Genomic DNA, 14,555 nt, shown 5'->3' on the forward strand with positions numbered 1-14,555 from the left:
TTATATATTTCACAATTTTAATTTCTCACATTTTATTGGGCAGTTAAGTAATGAGTCACCTCTAAGGCTGAATTTACCAATTTGCTCGCCGGTCTGATCCGGTTTACTAAAAATTCAGTATTTCTTCAGGAATCCTGACCTAATTATTTGATCTGGTTCTTTATATTTTTCTGTGATTTTCACATTTTCTCTAGCTTCACAATTTTTCTTAGGACGCAGTGTCACAATGCCCCATACAAAAATAGAGTTATAACTGACTTCGCAGTCACTTTCCGGTACGGTCACCCATCGCTGTGACCACCGGCTCATTTAACCCATTGTGCTTTGTTTTCTAAATTTTCATTTCATCATCATATAGTGGCTATTTACTTTCATGCAGGGCTTTTCTAGATGACTTAAACATGGTCCTAATCCTCTTAATTGTCCGGACCTATACTAGTCACCATAATAATGAAATGCACAGGACTATGCATGTAGGGGTATTACAGCTTATGCAATAGGAGCACTAAGCAAGTATACAAGCAAGCCGGGTAAAGATCATTGGTATGCAGTGCATGGAATATTGAAGTATTTAGTTGGTATTAAAAATTGTTACTTGTTGTATAAGAAATATCCTGCATACTTGAAGGATATTGCTTTTTTGTTGGAATATACTATCAGGTGATTTTCTGTCTACCTTAGATTACCTTTTTTGCTTTAGGAAGTGGTGCTAAGGCATGTTATCTAAAATTCTATCGTGGGAAAAACTTGTCCCACTAATATTAATACATTGTGATAGTACTACAACAATTGGTAGAGTGAAAAGCAATTATTGTAATGATAAATCCATATCTATAAGAAGAAAACATAGTACTGTGAAATCATATTTAAGTGATAGTGTTGTGAATGTGAATTTTATTAAATATTATGATATTCTTATAGATCCATTAACTACGGAATTTGATGTGCCTATAAGGGGGTCAAGAATTTTCATCAATTTTAGAACCTTAAAACATGTTCATCACAAGTATATAAGGTAAAAAGAACAGAAACTATTTCATTATGGTTACATGGGATTAGTGAAAGCAAAAGAATTAAGTCTATTTGGAGTTAAGAAAATAAGGCTCAAATCGAGCATACTATTAGGGCATGTATTGGGCTGCCTTGTGGGAGGCCTTTATTCTTCAAAAAATTTGTGGGTCCTGTCGCAAGGTATTTTGCGGTTGCCTGGACGATAGCTCTTCACTGAAGTGGGAAAAGTGAGGAGTCGCCACTTTAATTTTGAGAGAAATTAAAGAAAACCATTTGTGAAAATAAATTTAAAGGAAACCACTTCGAAAACAGAGATTCTAGGTTCGGGGTCCGCATACGGGCGGGGAAGGTGTTAGGCACCCCGCCTCGTCCCTCAATGAAGGTAAATAGATTTAATGTTATGTTCTTTCATAAATTAAAAGGGTAATTAGGGGGTTAGGATAGCGATGATGTTAATCCTTTGTGTAAAATAAAGGAATGTTTGATATTTTACTTATTTTAGGTTGCCCAGGAACACAAGTTCGTGAGATGGCCCTTTAGTGAATAAGTGTTTGAGTTAGGTTGTCTTGTCTATTGGGGTCATGTCATTTAGTTTGAATTTTGTTAAGAGAGATCAGGCGGGGAACTTCTCCCGATCTCTAGATATATTTTATTAAGAGTTTTGAACGGGAGATTTCGGATAAGAACTCTCCTTCGACCTCCCTATTTTAATTTAAGCGAGAATCAGGAAAGAATTCTCCCCCGATCTCTTAGGGTGTTTGGTTTAAAATTTGATGAAGGATCTCGGATAAGAACTCTCCTCCGATCTCCGCATTTTTTATTTGAATGAGGATCAGGTAAGAACTTTCCCCCGACCTCTTAAAGTGTTCGGCTTAAAGTTTTTTTTTTTAATGAAGGATCTCGGATAAGAACTCTCCTCCGATCTCCGCGTTTTTATTTGAATGAGGATCAGGTAAGAACTCTCCCCTGACCTCTTAAAGTGTTCCGCTTAAAGTTTTTTTTTTTTTTGAAGGATCTCGGATAAGAACTCTTCTCCGATCTTCGTGTTTTTGTTTAAATGACGATCGGGTAAGAACTCTCCCCCGACCTCTTAAAGTGTTCGGCTTAAAGTTTTTTTTTTTTTTTTTTTATGAAGGATCTCGGATAAGAACTCTCCTCTGATCTCCGTATTTTTGTTTAAATGAAGATCGGATAAGAACTCTCCCCCGACCTCTTAAACTGTTCGGCTTAAAGTTTTTTTTTTATGAATGATCTCGGATAAGAACTCTCCTTCGATCTCCGTATTTTTGTTTAAATGAGGATCGGGTGAGAACTCTCCCCCGACCTCTTAAAGTGTTCGTGACATAAGGTCGAACTTTTCACCGACCTTGTATATGATTACCTTGTCCGAACTCTTTGGCTGGCTACATCTGATCTCTCTCGGTTATTAGTCTGGGGTCTTATCTCGATTCCCGCTCTATTATGCTATTTCCTAGACTCGCATAGTAGCCCGACCTCATGACTTTTCTCCTAATTCCCTATTCATTCTTTGATTATTTTTACTTATTCAAAAGAAACTATCATGTTAGGATATTGCTACTAAATTACCTATAAGTTACCCGCAACCGGAACACCTATATTTGAAGGAAATAAAAACTAAGAACAAATAAATAACGTGAACTTATGAATGGAAAAAGTAAACTCAAGAGAATAAATATCGGCCTGAAGGATCTACGTGGGATCTTTAGTATGACTGGCTTCAATGAAAATTTTGAGAATAAAAGCAAAGAAAGTAAAACGAGAGCGTTCGGCAAAATGCCAGTCCAGGCACTTACCTGTATGAGGTCGAGGCTATTAAACTGACTCTGGAGATCACAAGTATTGTAAAGTTGAAAGCTAGTGATACAAGGACCAATGCTTACTTCGAGATTGCAAAAACCAGGTTAAAGTGCCGTTGAGCCGAAGTGATGGAAACTGGGTCAGAATGAAATCAAGCTGAAATAATAATGTGTTGATGTTGGAGTGATGAAGACGAGACTGAACAGAAATGGTGTGGTAGAGTGACGAACAAACTGAAAATGAAGTATTTCAGGGTTCGAAAACTCTATCAATGGAGATACTCGAGAAAACTAGTTTCTGAAGTTTCTCAATTTTTATGCAAGCTTAGAATGGCAAAACAGTAAGACTGAATTAAATTTCAGAGCCTTTCCACTATAATCACCACCACCCTTTTTTGTCCGTCCCTTCTACAGTATTGCATGCAGTTCAGGATCTCCCCTTGGGGAGACGGAAGGTTTGGATTTAAAAGGATATAATTCGATGTCTGAAAATTAAAGGGAATCAAAATAGACGGCTGGGAGCCTATAATATCTGTCCTTTCTCTTCTTAATCCAACGGCTCAGGATCTTGCCTGTCAGGACAGATCCAAAGGCTGGGAATAAAAGGCGCTAGACCTGTCGTCTGCCTTTTGATCCAAGGGCTCCGGGTTCGTCCTTACAAGTATGATCAATGGTGGAGATTGAGACGTACAGAACTGCCATAACTGTTTTGGTGCCTGTCAGCAATGTGGGCGATTCTGCAAATGGGGCGTGCGGTGAAGATTTGATCATGCCTGCAATGCTTTAACTACCTCGGCTCTGATTATGTAGAGAGTTATTGGAAGTCATCTCATCCTCTTCGAGCTTTCTGATCTCTTTTCCAATCTCTTTGTTATGACCCTTTTCCAATCTCTCATATCGGGCCCCTCTTCGCGATCTCTCCCATTCTAGAACTTTCTTCTTTACCTGACCTGCCTTAGTCAAAGCAATTAATTCTTCAGTTACCGATGCATCCGCTTCTGTTTCTATATGCAATAAATGTTCAGGCCCCTATATATATGTACTAGCGAGAAAACTCCTTTGCACTTCATTCCTCCTCCTTCCATTTCTCCATTTCTCTTGTTCTAGCTTTTTAGGTGATAATTCCGATTATGGTGACTGCTTTTGATCTTTTTCCAACTGTTCTTGTAACACCCCTAATTGTATAGCCTAGTATATTTCACTGTTCCAGCGATCGGTGTCGGTCCGGACAATTAAGGGGATTAGAACCACACTTAAGACAACTAGATAAGCCATAAACACAAATAATTAGTAATTGTCAATTACTTAAGTATAAATAAGAAAAACAGAACATAAGAGGTTAAACGAGCCGAGAGTCACAACGATGGGTGACCTTCTCGGGAACGACTGCGAAGTTGATTTAAACTCAAATTTCAAACCGTAAAATATGACACTGCAGTCCTTAGGACCATTACGAACACAGTGGAAAAGAGAAAATCATGAAAAAAAAAAATGTTAAGCTAGTCAAATAATTAGGTTAGAGAGCTGGAAGAAATATTGAATTATTTGCAAACCGGGTTGAACCGGCGAGGGGCAATTTGGTCAATTGACCCCGAGAGCTGACTCCTGACCTAATTGTCAAATAAAATCGGAGAAAAGAAAATTTCAGAATCGAGAATTAAATTAAAGAACTAATAGAAAAATAAAAAAAATAAAAAAAGATAAAAAGTCTTCTTCCTTATAAAGTTGCCGCCCCACTCTCCTTCCCATCCCCATGAAAAGTCCTCCATTAAAGCTTGCTCTCAAGCTTAAACGTCTTCATTAAACCTTAATCACTTCCATAAAAACCTCATTAGAGCTTGTTTTAGCCACTTGAGAAGAAGCTTGGTCATCAAAGAAAGAAGAAAAGAAGAGGGAAATTAGAGAATTCAAATTCAAGTGAGGTAAGCACATCAATTTGAAAGTTTGATATTTATTTGTTGTGTTTTTAGCTTGATTTACTTGTAAATAAATTTAAAATGAAAAGAAAAAAAATTGTAGAGGGACTAAGAATGATTTTCGGCCAGCTTGGGTGTGAGGGTATTGTTGCATGGTTTGATGGATTGGAAGGAGTTAGTTGTATGGTTATGATTAAAGGCTTTGAAAGTAGCTAAATGCAAGAGTTTGTGAATTAGGATTTTGAACATTAGGATTTAGAGACCAAAGATGTGAGGAAGTGGTAAATGATGTCTTTGACCTAATGTGAAGTGAAAAATGGTCATTTGTGACCTAATGAAGAGAGTTAGAGGTGTTTGAATCAAAGCCAAATTCGGATGGAGTATGGTCATGCTGCTGGCAGCATGACCAAATTTCCTTTGAGGGACCAAAAATGAAATTTTACAAATCCAATTGGTATGAGACCAATTGAGAATGAAAATAGACACTAAATGGCATAATTTTCATTTAGGAAGCATGCCCAAAAAGTGACAAAAAACTAATGAATAAATTGACCAAAGTTGAAAAATCACAGTCTGCCTCTGTACAAACTGACCAAATGAACAGTGTTTGTTCATTTGGTCATAACTTCAGCTAGGAAGGTCTAAATGACCTGAAATTTTACCAGTGATTAGATGAGATATAGGCCTAAAACTTTTATGAAGAACACAAACCCAAATTATGCCATTAACCAAGTCATTTGGCCACCCCAAATTGGTGACCTAAAACTGCCAGCACTAAAAATTGCCCAGAATTTTGGGTTGTGTCTACTCCGGCAGCCATGGTTCAAATGGCTATAACTCTCTCTAGAAAACTCCGATTTAAGCGATTCTTGAACCGATGGAAATCTAAGACATAGTAGAATATTTCATATGGAGAAAATTAGACCAAATTATGGACTTAACTTGATCAAATTGCTGAATGAAATTGGATCAATAAATCTGCCAGAACTAAAATCTGCAGCATGAACAGTAACCGTATGTTGGATATAACTTGAGCTAAAAAACTCCAATTGGAGTGATTCAAAAAGGAGAATAAACTTAAGACATTAGGGTACATTTTCTATGAATGAAGTTTTGTCAAATTCCAACAGAAAAGTGACCAATGGAACAGTGCAACCTTAGACTCCAAAACTGAAAATTATCAAATTTGCCTAAAAAGTCTTAGAATTTGAATAAACAACCAAAACCAACAAGTTTGGTGACCAAAATGTGGTATGTGGGTGAAGTTGGAATTCCCATACCTATTAAGCCTTAGAAAGTCAACAATTTGACTTGAATAGTGTAGTGAATAATAACCCGAAAACGCAAAATTTAAGGAACATCGAGTTTAGCACATTAGAGCTAGGTAAAAGTGAAGTAAAATTTATTTTTGGATTTATGCTAAGTTATGGTACTGAAACACTATAAAATTGTGTGTTTCAGTTGAAAAGAATACCGGGAAAAAACCTGAGGAACCGAGTCAAGGCCAAGAGGCGACTCGCTTGAGGTTTGTGCACAACATCACTATGCTTTAAAATTCATTGATAAAGTGAATGAAATGTGTATTTTACTTTTGCTTTGAATTGTTGAAAGTTTATTGCGACCTTATTTATGATGTTTTGATTTAAATTGTGAAAGTTATTGTGTATATTTGAAATGACAATGTTTAGCAAATTGTTAAGATAAGTTTTGAAACAACAGTGTCATGACCATATATTTGAACACCTCACTAGCACGACTAGTGGGGGTAATTAGTTTCGAATTTTGATTCCTTCTCTGAAGAAGTGTTGAGGTGTGCCAGTAGAAGAGGATGTGAATGGATATCCATATATTTGAGCTAACTAGCCTTGTGATGTGATTTCTCTTTAGCCTCTGGCTATTGAGATTCTATTTGTTTCGAATGGCATGATCTAACTGTGGGTTTTATGAAATGTGATTTGATACTTCAAATGAAATTGTTTGGGATTAAAATCTCATAATTCATGTTTTGTGTTTAATGCTCATATTTAGTCAAATTTTTGGATAAATGTGATTTAAATTCTGCATAAGATTATTTTAGTATGTTGTGCACCACTGAGTCCTAGTACTCAGCAATAGCTTTTATTGCTGTCACAGATTTAGAGACTAGAGGAGCAGCAGACTGAGCTGCTGAGGTGTGAGGATTTATCAGCTTGAAGTTACCGGGTATAATTTATACCCTGCCTGTAAATATTTATTTTGATGTGTGTATTGCACATAAATGTATGGACATGTAAATTCGGTCTTGAGCAGCTTGTACAAAGCTTGTGTAAAGTTTGTAATAAATTTTTGTTGAATTTCTCTTAATGTAAATTTTGTAAGGATGTATATAAATTGTTTTGTCCTTAATGAATTAAGAATAGAACTATTTTATTTAATTTGAATGAAATTGATTGCTAGTATTTTGATGGTCATTGGATAATGGATCTGAAATTTGAAAGTTGATAAATGTGTTGAGAAATTGATTGAGATTGAGTATGAATTTGAAGTAGTGGTTGAAAAATTATTGGAAGTGCCTTTTTTTCAGGTATTTGAAGAACTGTTTTCTCAAAATACAGACAAAACTTTGGCAAAATTTTTATAAAATTTGTGGAGAAATAAAATAGACAAAAAATATTAACTAGTTTTAATTTTAATTAAATGTTTTAAATACCAATTAGAAAATGCTCACCACTTATCAAAAGTAAGAAAATTGTTTTAAAATCCCTTATAGGGTACTTAATGAGTTATCGGTAGGTGAAGTTCGGTAGTTCATTAGGTATTCTATGGGATCATGTTATGCCTTACAGAGGGGTAAGGTGTGACATTTTTTAGTGGTATCATAGCAAAATTTTTAAAGTATGTTTTAACTTGAGAATTTGTGCTTTTTCTTTGTTAAGTATAACTATTCAATGTCCATATTTGTTACATACAGTGTATTACATCATAAATATGAACTAACGGAGGGAAATCTCCATGTGTTACTTGTTCAGGAGATATCCTACTCCAGACTGAAATGGAAGAAGGGGATCGCTTAGTCGAGCAATTTGTTAAAGCTGAGGCATAAGGGTAAGCCCCAGCTTTACAGAATGTCAGTGGATCCGTAGCACCAGCCCCGCAAATGCCGCAATTTCCTGCACAGTTCGCACAGCAGATGGCGGCAATGTTTCAAAAAATGGTTGGGGGTATGCCTGTTCAAGCTCCACCCCAACCACCTTTGGCACAACCACTGCCTCCAGCCAGACAGTATGACAAGTTATTGAAGTATGGGGCTGCAAAATTTAAGGGTAGAGTGGACCCTTTAGAGGCAGAGCAATGGCTTGAAAGAATGGACAGAGTATTTAAGAAGCTGCACTGCCAAGATAAACTGAAGTTTGAGTATTCTGTGTCTCTACTACAAGGGGATGCATATGATTGGTGGAAGACCATCCCCCACAGCTTGGCTGAACCACCAGTGCTGACCTAGGATGACTTCATCAGAGAGTTCAGATAGAAATACATCCCAAATGCATATGTTGATCAGAAGTTACAAGAGTTTCTAAGTCTAAAACAGGGCAACAGAACAGTGGCAGAGTATGAGAGGGAGTTCTCCCGCTTAATTCATTATGCTGGGAGTTTCCTTTCCACCAGCAAGGCAAGGTACAAGAGATTTGAGACGGGTTTGAAGCCTAGCATAAGGATGCAAGTTGTGGGATGTCGACACAGCAACTTCTCAGAGCTCATGTCTCAAGCACTTGAGTTGGAAAGAATAGAATCAGAAGCAACCCCAGTGAAAGAAAAATCAGAGAAGGCTGAGAAATCAGAAAAAGATAAAGGGGAAAAGTCAGTAGAGCTGAGTTCTGGTGGTACCTCTGGAAAGAAAAAGAAGTTTAGTGGACCCAGCAGGGGTCGAGGTGGAAGATTTGGTAGGGGCAGATTTTCCGGATAGAGACCCCATAGGTCTGGTCAACAGTTGAACAGGGGTTCACATTCTGCCCGCCCCTGTGAGACTTGTGGTAAGATTCATGGGGGAGAATACTATTAGGCCACTGGAGCCTGTTTTAACTGTGGAGGCAAGGGCCATATAGCTAAAGACTGCACTAGTGCTCCGTCTCTGAGATATGGTCCAGCTCCTACTACTGCCGAGGGATCTATTCAGAGTTCTACTCCCAGAGGTTCACAATCAGTTGGCAGAGGAAGAGGCAGAGGTAGAGGTACTGCTTCTGGCAGTCAGGGCATAGTTGGTCAGTCAGCACAAGGAAGTGCGTCAGCCAGAGTCTACACGATGAGATAGCGAGAAGAGGCTGAGAATTCCGATGTGGTAGCTGGTACATTCTCTATCTCTGATCAAGAAGTATTTGTATTATTTGATCCGGGTTCAACCCATTCATATGTTAGTGCTAGCATAGTCTGTTCACTTGCTATTCCATGTGTCCAAATGGGTTTTGAAGTGCTAGTAACTAGTCTGTTAGGACAAGAGGTCCGGGTCAACAGAATTTATAAAGACTATCCTTTGGTGATCCAAGGACATGTTTTTCTATCAGATTTGATTGAAATGCCCTTCAGAGAGTATGATATCATCTTGGGCATGGATTGGTTAGCCAGGCATCACGCCATGATTGACTGTAGACTGAAGACAGTCACTTTTGGTTTCCCTTTGTACGGTGATATGGTAATACATGGGGAGAGGCATTTATTGCCATCAAACATCATTTTGGCTACACTTGCCAGAAGAATAATTAGAAAGGGGTGTGAAGCATACTTGGCACATGTGATAGACACCCAAGTGGGGAGTCCAGCACTAAGGGACATCCCTACTGTATGTGATTTTTCGGATGTATTTCTTGATGAATTGCCAGGATTACCTCCAGAAAGAAAGGTGCAGTTTGACATTGATGTTATGCCTTGTGTGGATCCAATCTCCATAACACCATATAGAATGACACCTGCATAATTGAAAGAGTTAAAAGTGCAGTTGCAAGAGCTGCTTGACAAGGTTTTATCCACCCTAGTTGTCACCTTGGGGAGCGCCAATGTTGTTTGTAAAGAAGAAAGATGGCACTCTCTGGTTATGCATTGACTATCGGCAGTTGAATAAAGTGACAATAAAGAATAGATATCCATTGCCCTGCATTGATGACTTGTTTGATTAGTTGAGGGGTGCAGCTGTGTTCTCCAAAATTGACCTGAGATCAGGTTATTATCATTTGAAAGTACAAGAGTAGAGTATTCCTAAAACTGCCTTCAGAACCCGCTATGGCCATTATGAGTTCTTGGTTATGCCATTCGGGTTAACTAATGCTCTGGCTGCTTTAATAGATCTGATGAACACTATCTTCAGGCCATACCTTGACTAGTTTGTTGTGGTATTCATAGATGATATATTGGTCTATTCGAGGAGTGCAGAAGAGCATGATAGACATCTGCGGATTGTATTGCAGACTTTGAGGGAGAAACAACTATAGGCCAAATTATCGAAGTGTGAATGTTGGCTGAAAGAAATATCTTTCTTGGGGCATGTAGTATCAGAAGAGGGCATCAAGGTAGATCCAAGTAAGATTGAAGCTGTTCTTAATTGGAGGCCACCCAGAAATGTCACAGAGATTTGTAGTTTTCTGGGTTTAGCTGGATACTACCGTCGATTTGTGAAGGGATTCTCCATGTTGGCATCTCCATTGACCAAGCTGCTTAGAAAAGATGTAAAATTTTAGTGGACGGATAAATGACAACAGAGTTTTGATGAATTGAAGAAATGTTTGACTGAAGCTCTAGTCCTGACCTTACCTACTCCGGGTAAAGAATATACAGTTTACAGTGATGCTTCTCACAATGTGTCACATCCTACCCCTCTGTAAGGCATAACATGATCCCGTAGTATACCTAATGAATTACCAACTCCGTCTACTGATAACGCATTAAATACACTACAAGGGATTTTAAACTTTTCTTACTTCTTTTACAGTGGTGAGCACTATTTACAGGTGTTAAAAACCTTTTTGAACTGAAGCGATAAAACTAACACATTTGAATTATTTGGAATTTCTGTAAAAATTTTGACAGAGTGCCATCTGTATTTTGGATAAAACAGTTCTTCAGAAAACCTGTAAAAAGCACTTCAATATATTTCCAAATCTCAACTCCAACATATTTCTTAACACAACATATTTCTCAACTCAAATCCACAGTGATTTTTCAAAGACTAAGATACAAGAAATATAATACAATTTTTACAAGTCAAAATAACTCATAATTATTTTACAACTTCAATGTACAATTTGAATTTATAACTGCTCAAACCAAGAATAAATTATACATACAGTGCACATACATTACAGTACAAAATGCAAAATATGGTATACTCAATATACCCAATAATCTCTCGCTGGATATACTAGCAGCCTAGTCTGCTGCCCTGTCCGTCTGTCTACCTGCGACAGCAATGAAAAGCTATCGCAGAGACAATGTCTCAGTGGTGCACAACATTAAACCAAATACAACTTTAAATCACAGTTCATAGATCATATAAATGATGGATACGTAAAACCATAGTTAAATTCAAGACAATGAACGTCATAAGGAATTTAACACAATATCACAATAAATCTCAGTAATCAAAACGTAGTTAAATTCAAAAGACAGTGAATGTCAATAAGAATTTAAACTCCATTTCACAAATTATCGAAGCTCATAATAACACAATTTAGTCAAATAATTTACGAACACAGTGTCGCCAATTCATACACAACTTAAGCCATGACACAAATTTTCGATCAATGCCGCATTGTACACCACGACAAAGCAATCACAACCCCACTAATCGAAATCAATGAGGAAGGGAGCTAGCTATATAATGAGTACTCATCCGATCACCTCAATTGGTAAACCAGAGAGAGAGAAAAATAAACGATCACGACTCCATAAATGGAGAAGGAAAAGAAACGATCACAACCCCATAAATGGAGAAGGAATGATATGATACTGTCATGCTAAGTGTGAACACAAAATCAATTCCAAACATTTTATTCAAATGATTCGTGAGAATCCAATAAATTTCTAAAGTCATAAATTCATTCACAAAATGGCAACACAATTCATAATTAAATTCAAATTTTCACAAATCACACTAAATCAATTTTTCCACAGTTTCAAACCATTTACAATGCTTTTCAAGCAATAAGTATCCATTCAAACACATTTCCATAATTGAAAACAATAATATACAAATAGTCATAATTTATTTCAATTGAAAAATTCAAAAGAAATAACTGTTGTGCACAAACCTCGATAATCGTCTCTGGCCGTGACTCAGTGTTTCCTTCCCTTTCCCTGAGTCTTTGCTAACTGAGAAACACAATTTGAAGTGTTTCAGTACTCATTTAAACTGTCTCTAACGATAATGCTTGATAATTAATTCACTAAATTCTAATATTTGCTTAGTCAACCTAATATGTTGACCCTTGATGCATTCAAGGTAAATTAGGTTTTAATGTTATTAATATGTCACATTTGATAGTATTTTAGGGTTGGTACATGTTACCAAGTTCATTTCCGTGTATACTGCATTTTCTTGCAATTTGCTGGATTCTAGGATACTAGTTTGACCTAGCCGGACGACCTAGTTTCCTCGGTTTTCGGGTTTCGGTCAAAACTACAAACTTGTAGATCTATGTCTTATGGAAAGCGGGGCAAAATTGCAGGTCATTCTGAGTTATGTAGACAACGTTATGGTCATTTTACTATTGTTGGTCAAAATGCATCAAAATTGATCACTTTAGGTCACTTTAGGTCATTTTAGGTTCGGCCAGTTTTTGGACCCGAACTTGTGCAAGCTGTTTGACTTGCTTATGGTCATTTCTGGGCTTTGGTGTATTCATAAGACTTGTAGATATGGGTCTTAACTATTCATGGTTAAAATTTGAGGTCAATTAGACCTGTTTTGAGTGAGTTATGGCCTAAACACTAACTGCTGCCCAAATGGTCAATTTTCAGGCCTTATTTGCACTTAATCCGGATTTGGTCATTTTTCAAGCTACCTTGCAAGCAGAATTTTGGCAAGCTTTCTTCATGAAAGTTGGTAAATTTTGTGCCTAGTTTCACCTCCAATTGGTCTCATACCAATTGGAGCCACACAATTAAAGTTCTAAGCCTAAAACTTAAACTGCCTTATTGCAATTCTTGCATACACATCAAGCATCATTTTTAATGCTCACCAAACTTAACATTCAAACCAATTCTGGTTATACCACAACCTAAACATAATTTACAACATATTATAGGTCATTTTTCCAGCTTACAATTACATTCAATGTGCACCAACAAGTGCAGAATTTGTCCAACTCAATTTACAACAATTCAATCACCAATTCATGCTCATTTACATGTCCAACTTCACACCATCATACATGCACTCAAACTGCCATAACCCCTATCACAAATTAACATCATTATTCCATAAACCAAGCATGAATTCCAGCATTCTTTAAGAGCTAACAGACTGCCACAATGGTATATTTACATTCCATTAATTTCCAAGCTTTAAATTTCATTTCACATTTACATATACTAAGTATACCTCACCCAAACAATTTCCTATACAATATACATTTAATCAATCATTTAATTCACCACTTACAAGCATAAATAAACTGCCTTCAAGGTGTTTCCATGGCTGCCAAAAGTACACATTCCCATTCAACATCAAACCTCAAAAATTTCTTCATAAATCAAATATCCATAACATCCTTACAAACTTTAACAAAGCAACAATCAAAAACTCAAACTTACCTATGGATGAGACTTCTTAAATCTTCACCAAAACTTCTTGAAATTGCTATCAAACTCTTCCTTGTGATGTGCGGATAAACTTTAATGAAGACAAGTAAAGAAAGTGTAGCTTGAAATGGGTGTAAGAAGTCATGCAAATGGGGCGGCCATGGGAGGTTTGAAAGCTTTTGGATTTTCGGCAATGGTGAATGAATTGAGGAAGATGAAGATGTTGAGTGATGTGGCTGTCCACTTAGGTGTAGATAATTCCCACTAACTCTCCACTAACTTTATTTAATTAATATTATATGTTAAATGTGTTAATTACTCTATTTACTCTCCACTTTTGGCTATTTACATTAGGTACCCAAAATTTAATTTTTTATTATATTTTCCAAGTGTAATATTATTTATTTTTAATGGAAAATTAGGTCAAAAGACAACTCGGGGTGTCAAATGACCACAATGCCCCTGTTCGGGTTGCATTCCCGATTTTTCGATAACACCGGGTTTTGTCCGTTTTTCGATTTCTCACTTTTTTTTTTGTACTAATTATTTAATTTTTCTTTGATATTTCTAATAATATTTATAGTTCAATAAATATTTATTTGAGTCCTAAAAATATTTTCCAGGGTTCCCCGCCGTGACTTCCCGGTGCGGTCACCCATCGCTAGGGTTCTCGGCTCGCTTAACTTGATTATATTTCTTTGCTATTATTTTTCTTTTGTTTTTCTTGTATTTTCTTTTCTTGTATTTCATTATTTTATGTCTCCTCACTCATATCGAAGTATAGTTCTAGGCATCCTAGCTCTCCGGACAACTCTGGTCACCGGAACAGTAGAACGCACTACCGATCATAGGGGTGTTACAATTCTCCCCCCCCTAAAATAAATTTCGTCTCGAAATTTTACCTGTCATTAGTCTCTGAATAGCTGTGGGTGCTGTCTCCTCATATCCTCTTCACGTTCCCAAGTAGCTTCCTGGCCTGAATGATGGTTCCACAGCACTTTAACTAGGTGTATCTGTTTATTCCTCAGCGGCTTCACCTCATATG

This window comes from Hevea brasiliensis, chromosome 18 (assembly GCF_030052815.1).
Source record: "Hevea brasiliensis isolate MT/VB/25A 57/8 chromosome 18, ASM3005281v1, whole genome shotgun sequence".
Lineage (NCBI taxonomy): Eukaryota > Viridiplantae > Streptophyta > Magnoliopsida > Malpighiales > Euphorbiaceae > Hevea > Hevea brasiliensis.